Source organism: Coregonus clupeaformis, chromosome 36 (genome assembly GCF_020615455.1).
Source record: "Coregonus clupeaformis isolate EN_2021a chromosome 36, ASM2061545v1, whole genome shotgun sequence".
Taxonomy (NCBI): Eukaryota; Metazoa; Chordata; class Actinopteri; order Salmoniformes; family Salmonidae; genus Coregonus; species Coregonus clupeaformis.
In genome coordinates, this window is record NC_059227.1 from 24,218,022 (window position 1) to 24,231,550 (window position 13,529).

The following is a 13,529-nucleotide window of genomic DNA, read 5'->3' on the forward strand; positions in this document are numbered from 1 at the left end:
ATTGATATACACAGAGAAAAGAGTCGGCCCAAGAATTGAACCCTGTGGCACCCCCATAGAGACTGCCATAGGTCCAGACAACAGGCCCTCCGATTTGACACATTGAACTCTATCTGAGAAGTAGTTGCTGAACCAGGCGAGGCAGTCATTTGAGAAACCAAGGCTATTTAGTCTGCCAATAAGAATGCGGTGGTTGACAGAGTCGAAAGCCTTGGCCAGGTCAATGAAAACGGCTGCACAGTACTGTCTATTATCGATCGCGGTTATAATATCGTTTAGGACCTTGAGCGTGGCTGAAGTGCACCCATGACCAGCTCGGAAACCAGATTGCATAGCGGAGAAGGTACGGTGGGATTCGAAATGGTCGGTGATCTGTTTGTTGACTTGGCTTTCAAAAACTTTTGAAAGGCAGGGTAGGATGGATATGGGTCTGTAACAGTTTGGATCTAGAGTGTCACCCCCTTTGAAGAGGGGGGATGACCGCGGCAGCTTTCAATCTCTGGGGATCTCAGACGTTACGAAAGAGAGGTTGAACAGGCTAGTAATAGGGGTTGCGACAATTTCGGCGGCTAGTTTTAGAAAGAAAGGGTCCAGATTGTCTAGCCCAGATGATTTGTAGGGGTCCAGATTTTGCAGCTCTTTCAGAACATCAGCTGTCTGGATTTGTGTGAAGGAGAAGCGGGGGGGCATGGGCAAGTTGCAGCGGAGGGTGCAGAGCTGGTGGCCGGGGTAGTGGTAGCCAGGTGGAAAGCATGGCCAGCCGTAGCAAAATGCTTGTTGAAATTCTCGATTATTGTAGATTTATCGGTGGTGATAGTGTTTCCTAGCCTCAGTGCAGTGGGCAGCTGGGAGGAAGTGCTCTTATTTTCCATGGACTTTACAGTGTCCCAAAACTTTTTGGAGTTAGTGCTACAGGATGCAAATTTCTGTTTGAAAAAGTTAGCCTTTGCTTTCCTAACTGCTTGTGTATATTGGTTCCTAACTTCCCTGAAAAGTTGCATATCGCGGGGGCTATTTGATGCTAATGCAGTACGCCACAGGATGTTTTTGTGCTGGTCAAGGGCAGTCAAGTCTGAGGAGAACCAGGGGCTATATCTGTTCTTAGTTCTGTATTTTTTGAATGGGGCATGTTTATTTAAGATTGAGAGGAAATTACTTTTAAAGAACAACCAGGCATCCTCTACTGACGGAATGAGATCTATATCCATCCAGGATACCTGGGCCAGGTCAATTAGGAAGGCCTGCTCGCTGAAGTGTTTTTGGGAGCGTTTGACAGTGATGAGGGGTGGCCTCGGGAGGACCCGTTACGGACGCAGGCAATAAGGCAGTGATCGCTGAGATCCTGGTTGAAGACAGCGGAGGTGTATTTAGAGGTGGGGGCAGTAGGCCTTCTTCTGTTCTGATCTAGAGGTCCGGATTTGAGAAACGGGTGCCTGGCTGGGCTATCTCTGTGCAGCACAAGTCTATAAGCTCTGTCTGCTCTACAAAGGCTGGCATCTGGTCAATGCTTAAAAAAGAAAATACCGTATTTTAATAAATATGGATCATGGCTTACAGTCAGAACAGCATTTGCATTCAACAACAACAGAAAGTCTATTGGTTTCTTTTCTTGTATCTCTCTCCCCATCTCTCTCCCAAATTCACCTTGTGTCTCCAGTGGATTATTTAACTGAACTGAAGCGAGAATAAAATGATTTGAATGATCCCTGACATATAAAAGGGAAAGTAGGCTACTTATCAAACACAAATCCATCATTTCAACTCAAGTGCATTCTTGATGCGTTGTCAGCTTCTTAAACACCGCAGATGACTCACAGGCGCGCCTCTGACACCTAGTTGATATTCACAACCTGTCTATCCATTGAATCTGAAGATGGTGCGTGGGATGCGACTTTCTGATTGGTGTTTAAAGCAACTGTGTTACTCCTACCTGTGTGTGCGTGTGGTTTTGTTTGTTTGTTCTAGTAGTCCTATAATTGTAGATCTTGCTCAGGCATGACGACATGGGGGTGCCCAAGCTTTTTGCTTATTTATGGAGCATTTATTCAGACGATTGGCTGTTTGATTGACAAAGGCAGGGGATGGTAAAGAGTGCTACTTGTTATGCAGCTAAAGTCTGTCAAGCCTCCAACACCTGCTCTCTCAGATGCTTATTTCATTAGGCTCTTCGCTCACATGTCGAAGAGCCTTCTTGTTTTTATGTATTGGGGGAAGGTTAGCCTGGATAACATTCTGTCGGTCTCTGCTTCAGACAACTCTTCTAGATTGTTGTTTCTTTGACATTTGCACATGTCACTTACCCGTCCTTTCACCAGGGGCCATCTAAATAGCCTATCACAAATGACATGCATGAAGTGGTTCACTTGTGCCTGTCCAATTGCTGCAGTGATAACAGCGGTTGAGGTGTCTTTCTGTGAGGATCATTGCTACTCTTGACACTGACACATATAAATGTTGTGGTTGTGGTTCTTTGCGGTGGGCACAGCTCGCTTCTCTCAGATGCTATTTTCATGCAGAAATATGTTGCCAAGGTAACAGAGACGTGAGAGGCTGAGTGAGCACTGAAAAATCCTCTCTGAATTCCAGGACTGTAGCAGTAGTTGTGGGGCAAGCAGAGCCCCAGAATACGCTATTTTGCATCAGGAACAGGGCAGATAGGTTCGCTGACCAAAAATACGATTAAGCCTACCATTGTGTAGCTTTAAAACATTGAAATGTCATATTTTGGCCTAGGTGTCTGTGACAATTTAGCCAAAATGTTCTTCATAAGGATCTAAATGTTTTTCTCATCTCCTCCCTCTATGTCTTTTTATGTAAATGCAATGCACATCACAAACGTGTCAACCTTTTATTTGATTACTTCTATTTTATAATCCTTATCAAGTCTCGTCCTCATTCCACCCAGTCACCAAACGTGCCACGTGCGCTCCTCGTCAAAAGAGCATAGCTATTGCATCTACATTTCAAATCAGCAGTCTCAAAAGCACTGAATAGCAATAGGAATGGTTTTACACAGCAAACATCGTCACCTTTAGATCAAAATACCCTAAAAGCCTTGTTTCTGATGAGCTAGCTGACATTTTCTCCCTAAACACATGAATTCCCACCTGGGGCATTGTGCCATCAACCTAAACCAGTGACAACTGATCAAACAAATTATTGTATTACTATTCGACTGATCAGTTCATTTGTCTCCCAATTTCTGTTTATTTAGACTAGTTAGTGTGACATTCTGCCCAATGTGACATTGTTTGAGAATGGTTTGATATCTCAATTTACTAACCACGGTTGTAGAGGAAGCATCAGGTATCAAAGGTTGCTAGTTCGAATCCCTGAGCCGACAAGGTGAAAACATCAGTCGAAATGAGCAAGGCACTTAACCCTAAATGCTCCAGGGTTGCTGTCAATAATGGCTGATGTGTCTCAGGGGGAGTTGAGATATGCAAGAAACCCATTTCCATCTCACAGTGAAACAAGACAAATATAAGAACCCCCTAATTGAGCATCGTGGAGCTATAGGGGAAATAAATTGTTTTACTGTATTTGTAATCGCGGGATAAACCAAGAGTTGGATGACATCCATGTAGAGATTTGTTGTTAAATGACCCGTCTTCATATACTACATATGATCAGCAGTTTGCAGAGGATAGACCTATTTCGACATTGCCCATAGGCACAGAACTAGGATCAGCTTACCTTCCCTCAAACCTTAACCATTAGTGAAGCAAAAATGCAACACTGGCCTCAGATCAGCATTTAGGATCAACTTCATCTTACTCTGCATCGCTGACTGCAGGTGCCTTTCTGATTGAGTTGTGTTTGAACAAAGAGAAGTGGTCCCTGACTCCCCCAGCAGTCTCTATCCTCTAATATCCTTCATTACCGGAAATCTGCAGTGATAACAAGATTAGCATAAGCTTTGTCTTAGCAAGTCACTGAGAATGAATGAGGGGATTAGTCTCCCCTCTCCCTTCGTCAGGAGCTGATAGTTATACAGCTGACTCTGACTGACCGGCAGTCTGCTAGCCCGTTAGGTAGCTCCTATTCACATCTCTATACCTCTCTATCACTGGCTAATCAATGAGGAATCCATCACTAGGGGCGCTTAGGAGGGAGACAGAGAGAAAATAACCTCCATAAGCGATACCAGCTATCAGGCAAATGGGCAGAAAATGGTTCCTAATGGTGCCTGGCTTGTCTGGTGTAAACTGCAGCCAGCCTCTCTACCCATCCCCCCAGAGCAGATGAGGAACTGGGAGAGAGGGAGAGAGAGGCATAGACAGGATAAGAGTGATAGATACAGATTGATGGAAGAAGAGAGCATAATGAACACAGAGTGGGGGAAGTAGAATGATAGAGAGACAGAAATAGTGAAGGGGAGAGAGCATAATGAGAGAAAGTGAGAAAGAGAAGAAGAGAGTGAGAGAGAGAGAGAGAGGAGAGACAGAGTGTGGGAGAAAGTGTTTGAGACAGACATGGAGAGGAGACACAGACAGGGAAAGAGAAGAGAGGAGCATCTGTTCTTCCAGAGTGGGAAGCCTAAGGGGAGGAGAGATGTTGAGGGATCATGTCAGTATCATCTGGTGTCTCTGGTGTAAAAAGACTGTGTTTGACCCAGTCACTTTCTCTCCACCACAGGTGTCTTATCTTCTCCCACACTTCTTTACATTTGGAATGGGAGTTCGGGTATATAATATACACATTCATGTGTGATGCATTACTTCCATGATAATTCCATTAATCTCATCACATTCCATCAATTCCATCAATGTTCTAGTCACATTGAGGTATCATTGACCAAACTTTATAGTGCATATCTGTTTAAATACAGTCGTTCTCTACCTTACACCGGTGAACAAAGTCACTTGAAGTCATGCCTTGAATGAAGTCATGCCTTCACCTCATTAAATCAATGTCATTACAGTTACAACTAAATAACATTAAAGTGAGCCTTCCCCAGGACAGACAGACAAACAGACAGTAAACAAGCCCACTTTACTTACAAAAATACAACAAGAATGCAGGAGAACAGGGACTACCACATAGCAGTCAAACCTTTTCTATTTTTTTTTGTGTGCATTTCGAGAAACTGTCGTTGTTTCCCAGTGGCATTGTTGTGTAGCCTACTGGTCGCTCTGTCCCAATGGGCCGAATGGCATGTTCATGCTCGAGCAAGCAGGCTGCCTGCGTGCAGAGATCTATTGCTGTTGGAACTGATATGCCTACCTCCTTATTTGCTACTGAAATTGGAATAAAAGACATAGGCCTATGTTTTATTTGTTAAATTCGGAAAACAAATGTAGTTAGTCATAATAGAACTTAAAAATTGCATTCAGTGGAACAGAAGAAAATGTGCAACACAATCATCAACAAAATATTGTCATTATTTGTATTTGTATTTGTATTTTTTAACTGCTGCGGAGGTAGCAGCTACTCTTCCTGGGGTCCAAACATATTAAAGCACTTACATTACATATAAAACAAAAGATAAAACAGTACATCATATAACATTATTACACCACTACATATCCACAATACTAAATGTTTAATACCACCATACAACAATATCACAATGTGTGTGTATGCATATGTCTGTACCTTTGTGTGTGTCTCTTCACAGTCCCCGTTGTTCCAAAATGTGCTTGCATCAGTTACCTGATGTGGAATAGAGTTCCATGTAGTCATGGCTCTATGTAGTACGGTGCGCCTCCCATAGTCTGTTCTGTGTGCTAGTTTTTTAAACAGACAGCTCGGTACATTCAGCTTGTCAACACCTCTTACACAAACAAATAGTGATGAAGTCAATTTCTCTTCCACCTGACCACACTACTGAACAGTAGTCTAGGTGCGACAAAACTAGGGCCTGTAGGACCTGCCTTGTTGATAGTGTTGTTAAGAAGGCAGAGCAGTGCTTTATTATGGACAGACTTCTCCCCATCTTAGCTACTGTTGTATTAATATGTTTTGACCCTGACAGTTTACAATCCAGGGTTATTATTCCTTGCTACCCATTCCGAAACTAACTGCAGCTCTTTATTAAGTGTTGCAGTCATTTCAGTTGCTGTAGTAGCTGACATGTATAGTGTTGAGTCATCTGCATACATAGACACACTGGCTTAACTCCATTAAAGAACACCCTCTGTGTTATGTTAGACAAGTAACTCTTAATATTTAATAATTTCTGTCCTCCGAATTCATATTCATTATATAAATAGGCCCGTTTAATTTTGTCTGGCTTGCCGTTCCAAATAAAATTGAATATTTTTTTCTCATATAATTTAAAAAACTGTTCGCTAGGCGTAGGCAAGACCATAAGCAAATAGGTAAACTGGGATAATACTAAAGAGTTAATCAGGGTGATTTTTCCACAAATTGACAGGCACCCACCTTTCCATGGTAGCAAGATCTTATCTATTTTTGCTAACTTTCTATTATAATTTATTGAAGTGAGATATCCACATCACCATCAGACCATTTTATTGGTAAACTACATGGCAATGTAAAAATTGTATTTTTTATTGATCCAATACGTACAAGTAACTCTTTATCCACATTATAGCAGGGGGTGTAAAGCCATAACACATACGTTTTTCCAGCAGGAGACTATGATTGATAATGTCAAAAGCTGCACAGAAGTCTAACAAGACAGCCCCCACAATCATTTTATCATCAATTTCTCTCAGCCAATCATCAGTCATTTGTGTAAGTGCTGTGCTTGTTGAGTATCCTTCACTATACGCGTGCTGAAAGTCTGTTGTCAATTTGTTTACTGTGAAATAGCATTGTATCTGGTCAAACACAATTTTTTCCAGAAGTTTACTAAGGGTTGGTAACAGGCTGATTGGTCGACCTATTTGAGCCAGTAAAGGGAGCTTTACTATTCTTGGGTAGCGGAATGACTTTAGCTTCCTTCCAGGCCTGAGGACACACACTTTCTAGTAGGCTGAAATTGAAGATATGGTAAATAGGAGTGGCAATATCGTCCTCTATTATCCTCAGTAATTTTTCTTCCGGATTGTCAGACCCCGGTGGCTTGTCATTGTTGATAGACAACAATAATTTTTTCACCTCTTCCACACTGACTTTACGGAATTAAAAAAGTACAATTCTTGTCTTCATAATTTGGTCAGATATAATTGGATGTGTAGTGTCAGCGTTTGTTGCTGGCATGTCATACATAAGTTTGCTTATATTGCCAATGAAAAAGTCATTAAAGTAATTGGCAATATCAGTGGGTTTTGTGATGAATGAGCCATCTGATTCAATGAATGATGGAGCCGAGTTTGCCTTTTTTCCCAAAAGTTCATTTAAGGTGCTCCAAAGCTTTTTACTATCATTCTTTATATCATTCATTTTTGTTTCATAGTATATTTTATTTTGATTTGTATTTAGTTTAGTCACATGATTTCTTAATTTGCAGTACATTTGCCAATCAGTTGGTCTGCCAGACTTATTTGCCATACCTTTTGCCTCATCCCTCAATCACCCCAAGGTGATTTAACAGTTTTTACAGTCATTTTCTTAATGGATGCATGCTTATTAGTAACTGGAATAAGCAATTTCATAAATGTTTCAAGTGCGGCGTCTGGTTGCTCCTCATTACACACCACAGACCAGCAAATATTCTTTACATCATCAACATATGAATCACTACAAAACATATTATATGACCTCTTATACATTATATTAGGCCCAGCCTTTGGAACTTTGGTTTTCCTAGATATGGCTACTATATTGTGATCACTACATCTTATGGATTTGGATACTGTTTAAAGCAAATTTCTGCAGCATTAGTAAAGATGTGATCAATAGATGTTGATGATTTAATTCCTGTGCTGTTTGTAAATACCCTCGTAGGTTGACTGACATCCTGAACCAGGTTGCAGGCACTGGTTACAGTTTTTTTGAGTGGGCAGCTTGATGAGAGCCAGTCAATATTCAAATCACCCAGAAAATATACTTCTCTGTTGATATCACATACATATTATCCAGATACTGACTGTTAGCACTTGGTGGTCTATAGCAGCTTCCCACAAGAATGGGCTTTAGGTGAGGCAGATGAACCTGTAGCCATATTATTTCAACAGTATTTAACATGAGATCGTCTCTAAGCTTTACAGAAATGTGGTTCCGAATATAGACCGCAACACCGCCCCCGTTGGCATTTCTGTCTTTTCGGTAGATGTTATAACCATGTATTGCTACCACTGTATCATCAAAGGTGTTATCTAGGTGAGTTTCAGAGATAGTCAGAATATGAATGTAATCTGTTACAAGCAAGTTATTGACTTTGTGGACCTTGTTTCTCAGGCTGCATATGTTAATATGGGCTATTTTTAGCACTTTTCTGGGTTGCTTGATTGTTTTTAAGGTTTAATTTTTATTTTGACCCTTTATTTAACTAGGCAAGTCAGTTAAGAACAAATTCTTATTTACAATGATGGCCTACCCTGGCCAAACCCGGGACAACACTGGGCTAATTATGCGCCGCCCTATGGGACTCCCAATCACGGCCGGATTGTGATACAGCCTGGAATTGAACCAGGGTCTGTAGTGACGCCTCTAGCACTGAGATGCAGTGCCTTAGACCGCAGCACCATTCGGGAGCCCCTACTGGGAAGCTTATCAGAAGTAGACTTGCTCATGTTATTTATATTGGAGCTGATAGTGCAGGGTGAGCTGCACACAGTGGTCTTCCTAACAGGGCACACCACCTCAGTGCAAATAGTGTAACTCTAGTTCATAGGCTCATGATTACTGCATACAATAGCTGTAGGATCAACAGAGGTATTCAGGGCAATTAGGGGGACATAAATTAAGTTACTTACATTGTGTCTGCCAACACCCCTTGGATAATGTACATTTGATGCAGCATTATGACGACTCATTGTCACAATGGTAGGGATTAACTGAGCTGGTCTTGGGTCATTGATAAGTCATTGTTTCAAAGCAGCCTTGAAATGCGTGGACAGAGTCCAGGAGCCAAGATGATTTGGATGGACTCCGTCATTCCTGCTGAGTATCTTCTGTTTACAGAAGGTGTCAAAGTTATCTCTAAAAGTGACTCCAGCAGAGCTCCAGTATTCTTTTAGCCAGATGTGTAATGCCCTACTCCTGAAAAAAAGTTAAGTGGGCTCGGCCCGAGTACCATTAGCCGGAGCTCAGAGTCCCCCAAGTCTCAAACGGAATAGGCCCGAGCCCAGCATGTTGACTGGGTACAGTATGCCACGAGACCCTAACCCGCTTTGGTGCGCTCTGCCAGCTGTTGTTTGCCAAGTGTGCTAAGCTGAATCATGCAAACCCTGCTGAAAAAGAACATTAGTCAAATGTTAATAATTGTAATGGTTCTAGTGTCTTATATGCAATGGGTGCGTGGCCCACAAACACTATGCACGTGTTTATATACACTGAACAAAAATATAAACACAATGTGAAGTGTTGGTCCCATGTAGGGCGGCAGGTAGCTTAGTGGTTAAGAGCGTTGTGCCAGTAACCGAAAGGTTGCTGGTTCTAATCCCCGAGCCGACTAAGTGAAAAATCTGTCGATGTGCCCTTGAGCAAGGCACTTAACCCTAATTGCTCCTGTAAGTCGCTCTGGATAAGAGCGTCTGCTAAATGACTAAAATGTAAAATGTTTCATGAGCTGGAATAAAAGATCCCAGAAATGTTCCATAAGCACAAAAAAAGCTTATTTCTCTCAAATGTTGTGCACAAATATGTTTACATCCCTGTTAGTGAGCATTTCTTCTTTGCCAAGATAATCCATCCACCTGCCAGGTGTGGCATATCAAGAAGCTGATTAAACAGCATGATCATTACACAGGTTCGCCTCATGCTGGGCACAATAAAAGGCCACTCTAAAATGTGCAGTTTTGTCACACAACACAATGCCACAATGTCTCAAGTTTTAAGGGAGCGTGCAATTGGCATGCTGACTGCAAGAATGTCCACCAGAGCTGTTGCCAGATAATTTAATGTTCATTTCTCTACCATAAGCTGCCTCCAATGTCGTTTTAGAGAATTTGGCAGTCCAACCAGCCTCACAATCGCAGACCATGTGTATGGTGTAGTGTGAGCGAGAGGTTTGCTGATGTCAACATTGCGAACAAAGTGCCCCGTGGTGGCGGTGGGGTTATGGTATTGGCAGGCATCAGCTACGGACAACGAACACAACTGCATTTTATTGATGGCAATTGTCTTGCGCAGAGATACTGTGACTAGATCGAGAGGCCCATTGTCGTACCATTCATCCGCCGCCATCCCCTCATGTTTCAGCATGATAATGGCTAGCCCCATGTCGCAAGGATCTGTACACAATTCCTGGAAAATGTCCCAGTTCTTCCATGGCCTGCATACTCACCAGACATGCCAATATCCAGCAACTTCGCACAGCTATTGATGAGGAATGGGACAACATTCCACAGGTCACAATCAACAGCCGGATCAACTCTATGCGAAAGAGATGTGTCGCGCTGCATGAGGCAAATGGTGGTCACCAGATACTGACTGGTTTTCTGATCCACGCCCCTAAATTTTTTATCTGTGACCTACAGATGCATATCTGTATGCCCAGTCATGTGAAATCCATAGATTAGGGCCTAATGAATTTATTTCAATGGACTGAGTTCCTTATATGAACAGTAACTCAGTAGAATCTTTGAAATTGTTGCATGTTGAGTTTATGTTTTTGTTCAGTATAGATTGGTGTCTATTAATTGAGTAGTATTTAGATAACTGGTCTGTAGTTCAATCAGATTTCAACCAAAACCCAAATATCAACCAAAATAAGACATATTTTTCATGATGTCATGAAAAAGACGTCTTCATCTGGTTGTGATCTGGTTATAAGATGTCCCGACCAGATTTCAACCAGTAAAAGACGTCTTTATCACGTCGTATGCCCACTGGGAGAAAGTCTTTAGTTTTGATTTGACCATTTCAATTATCCATCTCTCCCTCCCTCCCCCTCCCAGTGCAGGCAGACTACTGGAGCTTCCCAGAAACAGTTATCACATTGACTTTTAATGAGAAACGTTCATTCTGGACCCATTTACTGTGCTTAATAATGCATACTTTCTGGAATTGTTTGTGCATATACAGGATTGCACTGTGTGCATATCACACACACACACTCCATGTCCTTCTGTCAGATAGATCTCCGGTGGTTCGATCATGTTGTCTGTCTGGCCTCAGGCTTAATACTTTCAAGGAAAATATGAGAATGTATCATGCGGGCATGTGTATGTTTGTATCTCATGGGTTGTTTAAAGATGGAATCCGCAGTAGGCGGAAACAGCGCTCCACCACTGTTGTTATTGTTTTTGTTATCAAGCGGAGGAGCGGTGCGCAGCATGGTAAAATTGCAGTAGGCTATGTTGACCAGGCTATGTTGTAGCTGCAATCTGATTTTGTGGTCTTGCAGAAAGTCCTTGTTGATTTAGAATTGGTACTTAATGCAGGAAAAACTGAATGAATGCTGTTTTCTAATTATCATAGAAATACTTCAGATGGCTTACACATTTATGCATTGGATGATTCTTTCATCGAGCAGGTTCCTGTCAATAAATATCTGGGTTTTTGGATTGACAATCATTTTACGTTTAAAAAACATATGGATGAGCTTAAGAAGCTGAGATTTAAAGTAGGCTAGCCTTTTTTTATATAAATAGATCATGCCTCTCCCTAAACAGCAGGAAGCAGATTGTACAGTCAACTTTCCTGCCAGTTCTTGACTATGGTGACACCATAGCACCCTTCGTTCGCTTTATCACAGGTGACAGTTTTAATATGCATCACTGCATCCTGTATCAAAAGATTGGCTGGTCCTCATTAAAGTCCTGTAGATCACTTCGTTACTCCTTTTTTGTTTACAAAGCTTTACTACACAAGCTTCTGATGTGGTGCGCAATTTTGAAAGAGTCAGGCGCAGGAGGGTAAATCACAGAATAAATGGTTTATTCCGTAACACAGCGGTACGCAGCAATGCGTCAAACACTCTAGTGTGGAATTACGGCGCAACTGGAAAACAACAAGGCATACGGGTGAAATATCCCGGAGATACAAAATACAAAGAGCTCCACCGAGCTAATCTAACCTCCACAATAAACAATCACACACAAAGACAAGGGGGCAGAGGGAACACTTATACAGGTACTGATGAGGGGATATGAACCAGGTGTGTGTAATAAACAAGACAAAACAAATGGAATGATGAGATGAGGAGCGGCAGTGGCTAGAAGGCCGGTGACGACGAACGCTGAAGCCTGCCCGAACAAGGAGAGGCAGTACATTGACGCGCAGCTCCAGCAGCGCGCCGACACCGGCCTCGGGGATGGCCAGGAGGACGCGGAGCAGGGCGAGCCGGATGGCGACGGTGGAAATCCCACAACAGGGAGGGATCGAGGATATCCCTCACCGGGACCCAGCACCGCTCCTCCGGACCGTACCCCTCCCACTCCACGAGGTACTGAAGGCCCCCCACCCGACGCCTCAAATCCAGGTGGAACGGACGGAGTACGCCGGGGCCCCCTTGAGCGACTTCCCGGAAGGACCTCCCGCACTTCAGACTCCTGGAGCGGACCAGCCACCACCGACCTGAGGAGAGACACATGGAACGATGGCTTAATACGGTAATCTGAAGGGAGTAGTAACCTGTAGGTAACCTCGTTTATTCTCCTCAGGACTTTGAACAGCCCCACAAACCGTGGGCTCAGCTTCCGGCAGGGCAGGCGGAGTCGCAGATTCCGGGTCGAGAGCCAGACCCGATCACCCAGTACAAAGACCAGGGCCTCACTGCGGTGGCGGTCAGCATTGGCCTTCTGGTGACGCACGGCGCGCTGGAGGTGGACGTGAGCAGCGTTCCATGTCTCCTCCGCGCGTTGAAACCAGTCATCCACAGCAGGAGCTTCGGTCTGGCACTGATGCCATGGTGCCAGAACCGGCTGATAACCTAAAACACATTGAAATGGCGATAGGTTAGTGGAAGAGTGGCGGAGAGAGTTCTGGGCATATTCGTTCCATGGCAAGAACACCACTCCCCCGGCCGGTCCTGGTAGTAGGACCGCAGGAACCTACCCACATCCTGATTCACCCGTTCCACCCGTTCCACCTGCCCATTAGACTCGGGGTGAAATCCAGAGGTCAGGCTGACCGAGACCCCCAGACGTTCCATGAACACCTTCCAGACCCTGGATGTAAACTGGGGACTCCGTTCAGACACTATGTACTCTGGTACCCCGTAGTGACAGAAGACATGAGTAAACAGGGCCTCCGCAGTCTGCCGGGCCGTGGGGAGACCGGGCAGAGGAAGGAGGCGGCAGGCTTTAGAAAAGCGGTCCACAACGACCAGGATGGTGGTGTTACCCTGAGAAAGGGGAAGATCAGTGAGGAAGTCAATACACAAGTGGGACCATGGCTGTTGTGGAACTGGTAAGGGATGTAACTTACCCGCTTGTAGGTGCCTAGGTGCCTTACTCTGGGCGCACACCGAGCAGGAGGAGACATACACCCTCACATCCTTAGCCAAGGTA